We start from the raw sequence: 15,051 nt of genomic DNA on the forward strand, positions 1-15,051 counted from the left end.
AGTCTGACCACAGATTCTCAATTGGGTTAAGCTCTGGGTTTGGACTAGGCCACTCCAAAACATTTACACATTTCCCTCTTAACCCCTCGAGTGTTGCTTTAGCAGTATGCTTTGGGTCATTGTCTTCTTGGAAGGTGAACCTCCGTCCCAGTCTGAAATCACTGACAGACTGAAACAGTTTTGCTCAAGAATAGCCAAGTATTTCGCACCATCAATCTACCCCTCAGCTCAGACAATTTTCCCTATTCCTGCTGCTGAAAATTATCCCCACAGCATGATCCTGCCACTACCACATTCATTATGAAGATGGTGTTCTTGGGGTGATTTGCTGTGTTGGTTTGGCGACAGACATAGCATTTCCCTTGGTGGCCAAAAAGTTAAATTTTGGTCTCATCTGACCACAGCACCTTCATACATACATTTATGGAGTCTACCACATGCCTTTTGGCAAACTCGAAAGGAGCCTGACAATTTGTGTGTAAGTAAATCTTTCTACTATCTCTTCCATAAAGGCCACCTCTATGGAGTGTACAGCTTATAGTGGTTGTATGGACAGATACTTCATCCTCTGCTTGGGAACTCTGCAGCTCCTTCAGGGTCACCTTTGGTCTCTGTGCTGCCTCTCTGATTAATGCCCTCCTTGCCTGAGCTGAAAGTTTTAGTGGGCGGCCCCCTCTTAGCAGGTATGTTGTGGTGCCATATTCTTTCCATTTGATGATAATGGATTTGATGGTGCTACGGGGATCATCAGAGAGTGGGATATTTTATTATATCCCAACCCTGACTTGTGCTTCTCAACAACTTGTTTGGAGATCTCCATGGTCTTCATTGTGTTTGGTCCCATAAATTTAATTTATGCCTATATTTTTCTCACTTCAACAACTTAGACTATTTAGTGCTTATGCATCACACACAGATCAGATAAAAAAAATATTTAAACACAGATTGTAATGTAACAAAATAGGTAAAAAGCCTAAGGGGTGAAAATGTTCACAAGCCACTGTAATATCTGCCATTATTACCTGTTGTGGTCGGCATTCCACAGTCTGACTGCTCTACCTGTAAAGAACCCTTTCCTATTTTGCTGCCATAATCGCCTTTCCTTCATACATAGTGAATGCCCCCTGGTCCTTTGGAAGTGATAAATCTCATGTGCCAGTCCTTTCTATTGACCACACATGCATGCACACATATAAATGAGATCACCTCTCAGATGTCTTTTTTTAAGCTAAAGAAGTCCGACTTTTCTAACTCCTCATGAAAAGTCAATATTCACACATCTGTATTTTCGTTCCGAGTGAAAAAATTGACAGCACTCGGACCAATAATATTGAATAGGTCTGTTCAGCTGATATTTTTTTGCACAGACTGAGCACTTTCAGGAAAAAATTGCACTATACACTACTGTAGTAGTCTTCTTCGTATTTTGGATGAGACTTGACTGTTTAAGTCTGAGTGTGCAAAAATAAAACAGAACCCAATCAGATCAACCGTATAGCATCCGATTTTTATGGATACATTTGCAATTCTTTAACATAGGTGGTTTTGCCATTTTTTTTTTATAACTGCTGATGTATAAAAATGGATGCCATATGGATTGCCTGAGGATTGAAAAATTGGCCGTTTTTTGGGGGATAAAAATCTGATGATTTTTTTTATACACTTGTGTGAATGCAGCCTTAGAGAGACCGTAGCCCGCCTGTGAATTGACTGTTGCTTTCCAGTAACCTTTTAAAAATCTAGAGTCTTTTTTATTCTACAGAGTGTCATCAGCAAAGACTGACACTTTACTCTCAATAGAAATAAGTAACAAAATCCCTATTAATAAAGATTAAAAAAGAATTAGGCCTAGCACTGATCCTTGCAGTATCCAACAGCTTACTGCAGCCCATTCAGTGAATGTACCATTTACAACAACATGTTGGGCCCAATTCATCATTTATGTGTTTTTAAGTGACTTTTCTTTTTGTTTTGGGGTATTTGTTGTTGTTGTTTTGGGGTCAGAATTGTAAAAAAAAGTTTTAAAAAAAGTGTCTTTATTTTGGTCTTTAACCTTTTTTACAATTTTTTAGTGCAAAAAAAAGTTGCACAGTTTTTAAAAATTGTGCCAAAGTTTCTGGCGTATAAAAAAAAATCACTCCAGTAGGGATTGGAGTACATTTGTGACAAATTTAGCAAATTTTCAAAAAGTCACAATTAATGAATCAGGTGAAAACATCCAGGAGCTCTAAACCACATTGGCCAACTAAAAAAAAACAGGTGAACACACAAAACATGGACAGAAAAATACAGAGCAAATAAAGCACTAAAAACTGGACGAAAAACAGGTGCAATAATAAAAATAAATTGGGTCCTTTGTTTCCTGTCCGTTAGCCAGTTTTTAAGCTTTGGAGCTTCAGTATAAGGCTGCTATGTGGTACAGTATCAAAGGTTTGTGCATAGTCCAGATAAATCACATCAGCCGCATTACCTACATCCAGAGTTGCACATTACCCTCCTCCAATCCTGTAGCACAGACTTTGTTACAAAAGAGTCTAAGAAGTAGTGTTGAGCATTCCGATACTGCAAGTATCGGGTATCGGCCGATACTTGCTGTATCGGAATTTCCGATACCGAGATCCGATATTTTTGTGATATCGGGTATCGGGTATCGCAACAACATTAATGTAATAATGTGTAAAAAAGAGAATTAAAATAAAAAATATCGCTATACTCACCTGTCCGACGCAGCCGGGACCTCAGCGAGGGAACCGGCAGCGTTCTTTGTTTAAATTTCGCGCTTTTACTTGGTTACGTGAAGTCCCGGCTTGTGATTGGTCAGGGCGGCCATGTTGCCGGGACGCGGACCAATCACAGCAAGCCGTGACGAAATTACGTCACGGCTTGCTGTGATTGGTCCGCGTCCCGGCAACATGGCCGCCATTAACCAATCACAAGCCGTGACGTCACGGGAGGCTGGACATGCGCGTATTTTGAAAAGCGCGCGTGTCCAGCCTCCAGTGACGTCCCGGCAACATGGCCGCCATTAACCAATCACAAGCCGGGACGTCACGGGAGGCTGGACATGCGCGTATTTTGAAAAGCGCGCGTGTCCAGCCTCCTGTGACGTCACGGCTTGTGATTGGTTAATGGCGGCCATGTTGCCGGGACGCGGACCAATCACAGCAAGCCGTGACGTAATTTCGTCACGGCTTGCTGTGATTGGTCCGCGTCCCGGCAACATGGCGCCGTGACCAATCATAAGCCGGGACGTCACTGGAGGCTGGACACGCGCGCTTTTCAAAATACGCGCATGTCCAGCCTCCCGTGACGTCACGGCTTGTGATTGGTTAATGGCGGCCATGTTGCCGGGACTCGGACCAATCACAGCAAGCCGTGACGTAATTTCGTCACGGCTTGCTGTGATTGGTCCGCGTCCCGGCAACATGGCCGTCCTGACCAATCACAAGCCGGGACCTCACGTAACCAAGTAAAAGCGCGAATTTTAAACAAACAACGCTGCCGGTTCCCTCGCTGAGGTCCCGGCTGCGTCGGACAGGTGAGTATAGCGATATTTTTTATTTTAATTCTTTCTTTTACACATTAATATGGTTCCCAGGGCCTGAAGGAGAGTTTCCTCTCCTTCAGACCCTGGGAACCATCAGGAATACCGTCCGATACCTGAGTCCCATTGACTTGTATTGGTATCGGGTATCGGTATCGGATTGGATCCGATACTTTGCCGGTATCGGCCGATACTTTCCGATACCGATACTTTCAAGTATCGGACGGTATCGCTCAACACTACTAAGAAGTCTATTAATAATTGAGCTCAACTCCCTCAATATCCATGGATGAATGTCATCAGTCCCGCAGGCTTTATCCATATAATTTCGCTCAGCTTATGGCTGTAAAATTAGTAATATTGGGTGGTGAACCTTTTATTGTTGCCTTGCTGAATGATACCTCTCACCGGCAGTTCATTCGTGAACATGGGAGAAAAGTATGAATTTCATATTTCATCCTCTCCTTTGTCTTCTGTATTTAGTTTCCTATGGTCGTCTTTATAGAATGTGATGTTTGTTTTCTTCTTGTCATTAATATATTTATATTTATAGAATTTCTTTATTATGATGTCGTTAGCAATTTGTTTTTCTGTAGCTATGTGCATGTTTATATTTTGTTTTCTTCACCACATTTTTGTGCCCACTGCAAAAAAGCAGAAACTGCTGAAAATGAGACTAGACAGATACACAAAGTGACTTTGCCTTCGTAAAGGGGGTATACAGGACTTTACAAAAAAAAAAGTACCTAAGCACTAAGAGGCAGGAAATTGCAGGTTACGGTGCCATTCTTCCCCGGCACAGAGCGGTGACCACTCCTGCCAGGGATTCAGCTGTCTCTTCTGACGTGACGGGGCTGGACTTCCGGCATCATTCTGACTGACAGTCGGCTCCCCCAGATAGGCAGCGGGGATACGGCTGTCAGTCAGAATGACGCCAGAAGTCCCACCCTGTCCACAGAGCGAAGTGGAAAAGAAGCCTCTGCTTTGTAGACGTGACATCAGCAGATGCTTCTGAATTGCCGGCAGGAGCGGTCACGGCTCTGTACTGGGGAAAAATGGTGCCGGACACAACAGGCAGGTAAGCTGCAGTTACCTGCCTTTTAGTGCTTAGATACATTTTTGTTTTTTTGCAAAGTCCTGAATACCCCTTTAAAAGTGAATGGCCCTATAGGAGGTTTCATCCAAATCCCATTTTTCCGGTCTTCAGACAGAAGCCTCGACTAAGCCGCTGCCTTGTGGCCCAAACACAATGTAAACACTGTCTTACTTTGCTAGCTTAATTTCATTTCTTCTTTTCTACATTTCCTCCTAATGCACTGGGAAATGTAGAAAACAGGAGATTTTATTAGTGAGATAAGATAACTCTTATACTTTGCATTTTCCTGTAGCTCAAAGCTGCACCGCAGTCACAGAGGAAAAGTTAATATGCAAAAAAATAGAATAATTGTGGTTAGATTCAATGGAAAAGTTTGATAAAGATCTGAATACCTTTCCTCAGTCAGACAGAGGCTGAGCTGGGGGATGTGCATATTTGAAAGGGTTCTGTCAACTAAAGGTTTTTCAACCTGAGAGAAGTATAATGTAGAGGCAGAGTCACTGATTCCAGCGATGCATCACTTACTGGGCTGCTTGCGTTAGTTTTGATAAAACCAGCAGGAGATGATCCCGGAGGACTAGTAAACCTGTTCCCAGGTAGTCCTCCATATTCATGAGCTCTGTGCAACCTCCACTCCAATTCTGATTGGTAGCTTTCTGCCTATGCACAGTGTACAGAGAAAGCTGCCAATCAGTGATGTGAGCGGGTTTACACAGAGCTCAGCATTCAGAGAACTGTCAGATCTGCAGCAAAGAAAACTGTAGTTTTATCAAATGTACAATAAGCAGCACAGCAAGGGACACCGCTGGAATCAGGGTCTCTGCCCCTACATCATGCTGCTCTAAAATGGGCTGGCAAAACCTTGTGAAAGGTTTCCCTTAAGTCTATGGAGATAAAAATACATCTGAGCAAACTTGCTTAATTGCGTCAAAGTAAAAATGAATAGTTCAGAAGCAGAATCTACAATAAAAGATAAAGCAACAACAAAAAATATTATCTTTGTAGTATCCTTTGCAAGTATCAATTTCTGCCCTGTTATTCAAATTTCATCTTTGTCATAGTATTAAAGCAACCCACCCATCAAACATGACACTGAGGGTCCGTGCTGGGAAATGAATAAATGTAGTAAGTGATCACAGCTGACTGCCGGAGGTTACATGTGAACCTGCGCTTCAATTTCACAAGAGGTTTTCACAATAGGACAGATGTTTTAAAAACCTCATGTCTGGCTACCTTATTTGTCAGGTTGTTTTTTTTTCACATTTTTATTAAATTTTGGTATTTTTCCTAATTCACTGCATACTTACCTTATACAATTAGTCGAAACATCAATATGCTCCTCTGAAATGTCCAACTTCATATTCTGGCCTTAGTTTACTCTTCAACAAGAAGTTTACATCTATTTATCTTTGAGCAATAATACTTGTTACGTACCGGGTTCCATTTTCTGTAGCCAAGTCTGGTGAGGTTTCTCCGGTGGCGGCGCTAGGAGCAGCGGGTGCGTTACTGCCAGCATTCTATATGCATACACGCGGTCACATGCCGACTACCCTTGCATGGCTTCTCTCAATGCAAGTGAACAGAGCAAGGCTGGACACGTCTAGTAGAAATGTGGCCAGAAGTATGCAAATTGAATACTTACAGTTACATGATCGCCCTCCCCTAGCGCCGAAGTATCCTCACAGTGCTCACTGTGCACTGTGAGGACCCACAAGTCTGCAGTCACATAGGGTGACTACAGACTTGAACACCAAGCCTGGACGACCCCTTCAACCACAGTTTTCCCAAGCACTTTTTTCTTGAACATAATAGACTTCCCCTTTGCCTGAGGCTTACAATAATAGAAGAAATCCATGAACATTATGCAGATCAAAATGAGAGATTAAAGGGGTGGTCCGAAACTAACATTTATTTTATTCCTAAATATATGTCATAATCTAATCTCTTTTCTAATATACTTTGATTAAAAAGTCCCTATTTTCCCTGACTACGCTGCTTTTTTTTTCTACTACTTCCTGTTTCATGACACTTTATTTGAGAATCCCAGTGCATGCTGGAATACACAAATGAGTCATCATCAGTAGGCAGAAACTGCAGTCTTTCACTTCCGCAGCCTCTGTCCCCACCTTGAAATGAAATGTCAGTTACGTCTGTTTCATGGGCTAGGCTAGTCCCTGCTCTACTGAGCATGTGTCAGTTGTGAATTTCTGATGTACACTCAGTAAGATCTTGTCACTGTGCAATAGGCATAGTGACGGTGCGCTCCCTCACCAACTGTAATGAGAAGTGATGACCCAGGAAGGGGAGTGCACTGTCACTGTGAATTGTAAGGTGAAAACCCGGCAAGCAGAGACCAGCCCCGAATGATCAGCATTATCACCTGTTTCGTATAAATGGTTGCTCATACATTTCATGCACCTAATTATAACCCTAAAGAATCCCTGACGTCGTGCTACTGTGCCTAGAAAAACTGATGCTGTTTTGAAGGCAAAGTGCTGTCACTGCAAATATTGACTTCATTTAGATTTCTTTTCTGTTCGTTCATTTTTCACTTTAATGCTTTTTAAAGGGAACCTGTCAGCAGTGTCAGGTCGGCGCCGTTATACCAAATAAAATGGTTGATGAAATCTGTCTTGTTGTTTCTTAATCTTTATTTTTAGTTTTGTGTTAATGATATGCTCGTGTCCTACGGCGGGGTTCATGTATGTGGTGCTCTGATCATATTTTCATAATGCACCAGATACATGAACCCCGCCTTAGGACACGAGCATATCATTAACACAACAATCCCGTGGAGGGAGAGGATATAGAAGTGGGTACCCCAGGTAATCAGAGGCATGGGTGGAATGCATTTCTGAGATATAATAATAATATTATAGTTATTTAGTGAGGGTGTCGTGATGTTCACTCATTATTTATCGTTTTTTTTCTGGAAAATCCATTTTCTAGGAATATATTGCGATTGCTATATTTTCAATCAAGAAGGAATTATTTTCCTAGAAGATTAGCGTTATAGGCTATTACTTCATGGAGGGTGATGTTTACCTCCTCTAGGTTAATCCTGCATTATAACAGATTTCCTCCGCTGATCCAGTCCTATTTGACCCTTATTTATTACATCACTGTGCTACAAAATAGTAAGGCTAGGTATGTCTTTAATGGGGTTGCCTTCACTTAAAGAGATATTCCCCAAAAACACGTTTATGGGTGGTCCCCATGGTCAGACCCTCAGCGATTCTGAGATTGGGGCACTTTAACCCAAAACCTGGGGTTTTGCAGCCACGTTCTAAATGGAGAAAAGGAGTATGTACTCAGCCTCCGCACCATTCATTGTCTAGTGGATTGCCGAGTACAAGCTAGGCTATTTTTGGCAGTTCCACATACAATGAATGGAGTGGAGGTTGATCATGGGAACTTCTACTCCATCCAGGATGCGGCTGTAAAGCCCTTTTCTTGATGTTCCAGAGGCCTGATCTTGGGATCTGAAGGGGTCCCAGCAGTCAGATTTCTCCCCTGTGTTCAATAAGTTGTCCCCTATCCCATGGATAACTTGTATTTTTGGGGAATAACTGTTTACTATTAATTTAGTAGATCAGAATATTTACCTTTTTCGTGTTCTTATTCTATTGTGTAAATGTTCCCCTAAACCTCCATGACTGCGATACTAAAATTACATACTTTTGCCTTAAAAAAGACTACTAACTTATTGTAAGTTTAGCATGGAACGAACGAGCAGAAGAGCAGTTGTGGTGTCTCTTTTACTAGTACAATATATAAAATTAATAAAAAAAAAAAAAGCTACAGGGTAAATGTGCACACATGCTTGTTTCTGTATAAAAATACAATAGTATAAATCCCCCGCCAATTCTTACATTCCATCATAGTTTTGACCAAATTAATTGGACAATAAAAATCAGAGTACATAATTGTAGGCTACTGTGTCATTTATGATGTTATTTGTTGGCTCCGTCTGCGTTCATTCAAAGGAATGAAATCATTTTGGTGTTATATTATTTTTGGCTACAAGTGCAAAGCATTGCATGTCCTGAGCAAATGAGTGCTTTAGTAACCAGAAGACAAAGGATCTGATGTTTACTCAAAATTGAGCAATACGATTTGGGTACAGTTTTGAGAAGAAGTGTGGGATCTGAAGTAGCATCCCCTTTATCTCCAGAAGCTCAGATTCTCCTTATAAATATTTGGTGCATCCATCGCCTCTTGAGTTAATTGGATAAATAATAGTTTAGAAATTGTAGGCTTTGGTAGGTAGGTTATGTAGGTATGAGCGCAACAAAGCTGGGCACACAGAGCATGAACAGCGATTTAACAAGCTCTATGGGTCTGTCATACACTTGTTCTGTTTCCTTCCTCTGGGTGCACTGCCCTCTGCTGTGCTCCACATCGGCTTTTGCATTTTGCCTGGAGTGGATCAATTATATCATCTTCCTAGACCTATTGTAATAATTATAGGGGATAACTCAGGAGACTCTTTGCGTGGAACAAGACAACTACAGGACACAGTTTTATAAGTGGTAAAGTCTATATTATCACACGGTGATTCAAACAGGTGCAGAGAGAAACTCAAGTCCACAACACTTGGTGCAAATATCAAATGCAGTTCAGCAGTCTATAGGAAACTTCAGAGGAAAATGCAATCACGCAGAAAGTCTATGAAGCACAATTATTCTTGAGGATACTTGACATGAATAAGTCCTTGCTTAGTCCCAAAACACAGATAGATATGCTATAAGGCAGTTCAAATAATATCTTAGCTCAACCAGGGAGGCCTGCGTAATAGTCTCAGGTTCTTGCAGAGCAGCAACAGCTTACATGTCCAGCAAATGCAGATGGAAGTAAACACGAGCAGCAGATGAAGGAGGATTACTGGAACTGGTGTATGCAGCAGGAACTCAGAGCAGAGTAGCAGGATCACCACACAGGTTCACAGGAGTGTTATGGTTCTCAATGGCGAGAGAACATAGCCCAGCATATATAAGAACTAGCTCTTGGAAGATGGAATCTAAACTGACCATGAACTAAACCTGCCGCACAATTAACAGTGGCCGGGTAGCGTGCCTACGTTTTATCCCTAGACGCCCAGCGCCAGCCGGAGGACTAACTAATCCTAGCAGAGGAAAATACAGTCCTGGCTCACCTCTAGAGAAATTTCCCCAAAAGGCAGACAGAGGCCCCCACATATATTGGCGGTGATTTTAGATGATATGACAAACGTAGTATGAAAATAGGTTTAGCAAAATCGAGGTCCGCTTACTAGATAGCAGGAAGACAGAAAGGGCACTTTCATGGTCAGCTGAAAACCCTATCAAAACACCATCCAGAAATTACTTTAAGACTCTAGTATTAACTCATAACACCAGAGTGGCAATTTCAGATCACAAGAGCTTTCCAGACACAGTAACGAAACAGCAGCTGTGAACTGGAACAAAATGCAAAAACAAACAAGGACGAAAGTCCAACTTAGCTGGGAGTTGTCTAGTAGCAGGAACATGCAAAGAAAGGCTTCTGATTACATTGTTGACCGGCATGAAACTGACAGAGGAGCAAGGTTATATAGAGACTCCCACATCCTGATGGGAACAGGTGAACAGAGAGGATGATGCACACAAGTTCAATTCCACCAGTGGCCACCGGGGGAGCCCAGAATCCAATTTCACAACAGTACCCCCCCCTCAAGGAGGGGGCACCGAACCCTCACCAGAACCACCAGGGCGATCAGGATGAGCCCTATGAAAGGCACGGACAAGATCGGAGGCATGAACATCAGAGGCAGTCACCCAAGAATTATCCTCCTGACCGTATCCCTTCCATTTGACCAGATACTGGAGTTTCCGTCTGGAAACACGGGAGTCTAAGATCTTTTCCACAACGTACTCCAACTCACCCTCAACCAACACCGGAGCAGGAGGCTCAACGGAAGGCACAACCGGTACCTCATACCTGCGCAATAATGACCGATGAAAAACATTATGAATAGAAAAAGATGCAGGGAGGTCCAAACGGAAGGACACAGGGTTAAGAATCTCCAATATCTTGTACGGGCCGATGAACCGAGGCTTAAACTTAGGAGAAGAAACCCTCATAGGGACAAAACGAGAAGACAACCACACCAAGTCCCCAACACAAAGCCGAGGACCAACACGACGACGGCGGTTGGCAAAAAGCTGAGTCTTCTCCTGGGACAACTTCAAATTGTCCACTACCTGCCCCCAAATCTGATGCAACCTCTCCACCACAGCATCCACTCCAGGACAATCCGAAGATTCCACCTGACCGGAGGAAAATCGAGGATGAAACCCCGAATTACAGAAAAACGGGGACACCAAGGTGGCAGAGCTGGCGCGATTATTGAGGGCGAACTCCGCCAATGGCAAAAAAGCAACCCAATCATCCTGATCCGCAGACACAAAACACCTCAAATATGTCTCCAAGGTCTGATTAGTCCGCTCGGTCTGGCCATTAGTCTGAGGATGGAAAGCAGACGAAAAAGACAAATCTATGCCCATCCTAGCACAGAATGCCCGCCAAAATCTAGACACGAATTGGGTCCCTCTGTCAGAAACGATATTCTCCGGAATACCATGCAAACGAACAACATTTTGAAAAAACAGAGGAACCAACTCGGAAGAAGAAGGCAACTCAGGCAAGGGAACCAAATGGACCATCTTAGAGAAACGGTCACACACCACCCAGATGACAGACATCTTCTGAGAAACAGGCAGATCCGAAATAAAATCCATCGAGATGTGCGTCCAAGGCCTCTTCGGAATAGGCAAGGGCAACAACAATCCACTAGCCCGAGAACAACAAGGCTTGGCCCGAGCACAAACGTCACAAGACTGCACAAAGCCTCGCACATCTCGTGACAGGGAAGGCCACCAGAAGGACCTTGCCACCAAATCCCTGGTACCAAAGATTCCAGGATGACCTGCCAACGCAGAAGAATGAACCTCAGAGATGACTCTACTGGTCCAATCATCAGGAACAAACAGTCTACCAGGTGGGCAACGATCCGGTCTATCCGCCTGAAACTCCTGCAAGGCCCGCCGCAGGTCTGGAGAAACGGCAGACAATATCACTCCATCCTTAAGGATACCTGTGGGCTCAGAATTACCAGAGGAGTCAGGCTCAAAACTCCTAGAAAGGGCATCCGCCTTAACATTCTTAGAACCTGGTAGGTATGACACCACAAAATTAAACCGAGAGAAAAACAACGACCAGCGCGCCTGTCTACGATTCAGGCGCCTGGCAGACTCAAGGTAAATTAAATTTTTGTGGTCAGTCAATACCACCACCTGATGTCTGGCCCCCTCAAGCCAGTGACGCCACTCCTCAAAAGCCCACTTCATGGCCAAAAGCTCCCGATTCCCAATATCATAATTCCGCTCGGCGGGCGAAAATTTACGGGAAAAAAAAGCACAAGGTCTCATCAAGGGGCAGTCGGAACTTCTCTGCGACAACACCGCCCCAGCTCCGATTTCAGAAGCGTCGACCTCAACCTGAAAAGGAAGAGCAACATCAGGCTGACGCAACACAGGGGCGGAAGAAAAGCGGCGCTTAAGCTCCCGAAAGGCCTCCACAGCATCAGGGGACCAATCAGCAACATCAGCACCCTTCTTAGTCAAATCACTCAATGGTTTAACAACATCAGAAAAACCAGCAATAAATCGACGATAAAAGTTAGCAAAGCCCAAAAATTTCTGAAGACTCTTAAGAGAAGAGGGTTGCGTCCAATCACAAATAGCCTGAACCTTGACAGGATCCATCTCGATGGAAGAGGGGGAAAAAATGTATCCCAAGAAGGAAATCTTTTGAACCCCAAAAACGCACTTAGAACCCTTCACACACAAGGAATTAGACCGCAAAACCTGAAAAACCCTCCTGACCTGCTGGACATGAGAGTCCCAGTCATCCGAAAAAATCAGAATATCATCCAGATACACAATCATAAATTTATCCAAATAATCGCGGAAAATGTCATGCATAAAGGACTGGAAGACTGAAGGGGCATTTGAAAGACCAAAAGGCATCACCAAATACTCAAAGTGGCCCTCGGGCGTATTAAATGCGGTTTTCCACTCATCCCCCTGCTTGATTCGCACCAAATTATACGCCCCACGGAGATCAATCTTAGAGAACCACTTGGCCCCCTTTATACGAGCAAACAAATCAGTCAGCAGTGGTAACGGATATTGATATTTAACCGTGATTTTATTCAAAAGCCGATAATCAATACACGGCCTCAAAGAGCCATCTTTCTTAGACACAAAGAAAAAACCGGCTCCTAAGGGAGATGACGAAGGACGAATATGTCCCTTTTCCAAGGACTCCTTTATATATTCTCGCAAAGCAGCGTGTTCAGGCACAGACAGATTAAATAAACGACCCTTAGGGTATTTACTACCCGGGATCAAATCTATGGCACAATCGCACTCCCGGTGCGGAGGTAGTGAACCAAGCTTGGGTTCTTCAAAAACGTCACGATAGTCAGACAAGAATTCAGGAATCTCAGAGGGAATAGATGATGAAATGGAAACCAAAGGTACGTCCCCATGAGTCCCTTTACATCCCCAGCTTAACACAGACATAGCTTTCCAGTCGAGGACTGGGTTATGAGATTGCAGCCATGGCAATCCTAGCACCAAAACATCATGTAGATTATACAGCACCAGAAAGCGAATAATCTCCTGGTGATCCGGATTAATACGCATAGTTACTTGTGTCCAGTATTGTGGTTTATTACTAGCCAATGGGGTGGAGTCAATCCCCTTCAGAGGTATAGGAGCTTCCAAAGGCTCCAAATCATACCCACAGCGTTTGGCAAAGGACCAATCCATAAGACTCAAAGCGGCGCCAGAGTCGACATAGGCGTCCGCGGTAATAGATGATAAAGAACAAATCAGGGTCACAGATAGAATAAACTTAGACTGTAAAGTGCTAATTGAAACAGACTTGTCAAGCTTCTTAGTACGCTTAGAGCATGCTGATATAACATGAGTTGAATCACCACAATAGAAGCACAACCCATTTTTTCGTCTAAAATTCTGCCGCTCGCTTCTGGACAGAATTCTATCACATTGCATATTTTCTGGCGTCTTCTCAGTAGACACCGCCAAATGGTGCACAGGTTTGCGCTCCCGCAGACGCCTATCGATCTGAATAGCCATTGTCATGGACTCATTCAGACCCGCAGGCACAGGGAACCCCACCATAACATCCTTAATGGCATCAGAGAGACCTTCTCTGAAAATCGCCGCCAGGGCGCACTCATTCCACTGAGTAAGCACAGACCATTTACGGAATTTTTGGCAGTATATTTCAGCTTCATCTTGCCCCTGAGATAGGGACATCAAAGCTTTTTCCGCCTGAAGCTCTAAATGAGGTTCCTCATAAAGCAACCCCAAGGCCAGAAAAAACGCATCCACATTGAGCAACGCAGGATCCCCTGGTGTCAATGCAAAAGCCCAATCTTGAGGGTCGCCCCGGAGCAAGGAAATTACAATCCTGACCTGCTGTGCAGGATCTCCGGCAGAGCGAGACTTCAGGGACAAAAACAATTTGCAATTATTTTTAAAATTTTGAAAGCAAGATCTATTCCCTGAAAAAAATTCAGGCAAAGGAATTCTAGGTTCAGACATAGGTGCATGAACAACAAAATCTTGCAAATTTTGTACCTTCGTGGCGAGATTATTCAAACCTGTAGCTACACTCTGAAGATCCATTTCAAACAGGTGAACACAGAGCCATTCAAGGATTAGAAGGAGAGAAAGAGAGGAAGGCTGCAGTATAGGCAGACTAGCAAGTGATTCAATTATGAGCACACTCAGAACTAGAGAAAAAAAAAAAAAATTTTCAGCAGACTTCTTTTTTTTCTCCTTTCTCAGCCAATAATTTAACCCTTTTAGGCCGGTCAAACTGTTATGGTTCTCAATGGCGAGAGAACATAGCCCAGCATATATAAGAACTAGCTCTTGGAAGATGGAATCTAAACTGACCATGAACTAAACCTGCCGCACAATTAACAGTGGCCGGGTAGCGTGCCTACGTTTTATCCCTAGACGCCCAGCGCCAGCCGGAGGACTAACTAATCCTAGCAGAGGAAAATACAGTCCTGGCTCACCTCTAGAGAAATTTCCCCAAAAGGCAGACAGAGGCCCCCACATATATTGGCGGTGATTTTAGATGAAATGACAAACGTAGTATGAAAATAGGTTTAGCAAAATCGAGGTCCGCTTACTAGATAGCAGGAAGACAGAAAGGGCACTTTCATGGTCAGCTGAAAACCCTATCAAAACACCATCCAGAAATTACTTTAAGACTCTAGTATTAACTCATAACACCAGAGTGGCAATTTCAGATCACAAGAGCTTTCCAGACACAGTAACGAAACAGC

This window comes from Ranitomeya variabilis, chromosome 7, assembly GCF_051348905.1.
Source record: "Ranitomeya variabilis isolate aRanVar5 chromosome 7, aRanVar5.hap1, whole genome shotgun sequence".
NCBI classification, from domain to species: domain Eukaryota; kingdom Metazoa; phylum Chordata; class Amphibia; order Anura; family Dendrobatidae; genus Ranitomeya; species Ranitomeya variabilis.